At 35.2% G+C, this 2,160-nt stretch overlaps 1 non-coding gene across 1 annotated transcript; it reads right to left on the reverse strand.

The window, feature by feature from the left end:
• Positions 1–1,582: 1,582 nt before the first annotated feature.
• LOC136228178 (small nucleolar RNA R71) lies at positions 1,583–1,689 on the reverse strand. The gene has a single exon (XR_010688512.1). It is a non-coding gene; the product is annotated as a small nucleolar RNA R71 (small nucleolar RNA).
• Between the last annotated feature and the right edge of the window lie 471 nt (positions 1,690–2,160).

The raw sequence follows: 2,160 nt of genomic DNA on the forward strand, positions 1-2,160 counted from the left end.
AGAAGGTTAGATTTCATTTCTGTAAACAAACTTGCTATACACAAGTTGTTATTAGATTAGTTATAAACACAGTATCAGTTTAGTTTCCAAGATTGATCAGAGACAAGTTTTCATTCTGGTAGTGGACCTAGCAGTCTCTATTCTGAAGATCCAGTGAGAAGAATTGACGGCTGAAGCGCATGAGGTTTGACGCACCTACGGAGTTTGAGGGAAAGATTGTCAACCCGGATCTCAAAGTTTTCGTTACAATGCTATCCAAGTTTCTACTTCTCTGTTAACTTGTGAAGATTCACATTTCATTAATGATATACTTATTTATTCAATACATTCTTACTGTTGTTATTTTGATATTGTTCTGACAAAATGATTTTCAAAATGATAAATTGGTGTTTTTATTAAAACGTTCTATTCCATCTTATTCATATAAGAACTTTGTTGAACACTTGACAGATTTAGTTTTTATGGATGACATGATCGCTGATCGCGGCTTATCAGACATAAAATACTAGTTTGATTAAGGTAGACATCACCTCAACATCAGGGGGATTTCTACGGTTCAAAGCCATTTAATTGAATAAATCCTTATATTATTACATGTCTATAATCTTTACAAAGTTAAAGTTGCTTTCTTTGCTTTATGAAAATAAGTTTTATACCTTCTATTTATTCCAATTACGGTAGTATCTATCTTGTAATCAAAATCCCAAGACAGAACTGTTCTCTAAACTCGATATAATACTTCTATCTAATCCTAATTTACCAAAACCAATTCCATCAATTAAACGTATTTCTTTTATTAAACCTAAACACGTGATTAAAACCGAATTAAATAAAGTTTTAGTTAAAAAGCGTTCCCTGTGGGTTCGATATCTTTTATTACTACAAGCGTATACCGTGCACTTGCGGAAATCGCTCAACAAGTTTTTGGCGCCGTTGCCGGAGAACGCCAAAATTTTAAATTTTTCGTGTTTTATTTCGAACCTAGGTTTAAACATACTTATTTTAACTTTTATAATTTAATAATTTTCATTTATTAATTTATTTATTTTTCAAATTCTGTTTTGTAGGTAGTTACGGTTTGTGCAAGATTTCAGGTTCGTGCGCAGTTCTCGAAGTTCAGGCATTGTACCAGACCCTATAGACCCAGAAATTGAGAAAACCATTAGGAAGAACAAGAAAAACAAAAATAAGACCCCAGTAAAAATAAATACCGAGCCAGAAAAAATGGCAGACCCACCAACACTTATGGATTACGCTAGGCCAGGTGTGGCCGGTGTGACCAATAGTATCGTTAGACCCAAAATCACCGCAAATCAATTTGAAATTAAGCCAGCTTTGCTTAATATGTTGCAAAATAATGTAACATTTTACGGGTTACCTAACGAAAATCCTAACACCCATTTGTGACACTTTTAAAATCCCAGATGTGACTGCAGAAGCAATCAAACTTCGCCTCTTTCCTTTCACTTTGAAGGATAGAGCCAAAGAATGGTTAACTTCTATGCCAGCCACAACTTTTGCCACTTGGGAACAATTAGCCCAAGCGTTTTTATCTAAATATTTCCCTTTAGCAAAAACCGCAAGAGTCATAAAAGAGTTAACATCTTTTTCTCAAAATGATAATGAGACTCTTTATGAAACTTGGGAACGTTTTAAAGAACTTCAACGTTTATGCCCACACCACCAATTACCCGCTGAACTTTTAATGCAAACATTTTACAATGGACTAAATCCTACAACTAGGGGTTCATTAGATGATATGTCGGGAGGTCTATTTATGAAGAAAACATCAGCCCAAGCGAGAGAACTTTTGGAGGAAATGGCAATCAACAGCAGTATGTGGCCCGCGGAACGTGGACATATGACGGTGGCAAAACCATCATCCTCAACCACACCATCAGTTAAAGGTATAGTTGAACTTGATCCTGTCGCGATGCTAGAAGCCCAATTTTCTACTTTATCGCACAAAATTGACAAATTTATGGCACCACGCGATACCAATGGTAATCCAATCCAAAGGGATGTGGATTACGAAAATATGAGTGAGATCGAACAGGTAAGTTTTGTCCAAGGGCAAAACCAAACTAATAATCCTTATTCTAATACTTATAATTCTGGATGGAGGAATCATCCTAACTTTAACTGGAAAGATAACAGTAA

Source organism: Euphorbia lathyris, chromosome 4, assembly GCF_963576675.1.
Source record: "Euphorbia lathyris chromosome 4, ddEupLath1.1, whole genome shotgun sequence".
Lineage (NCBI taxonomy): Eukaryota > Viridiplantae > Streptophyta > Magnoliopsida > Malpighiales > Euphorbiaceae > Euphorbia > Euphorbia lathyris.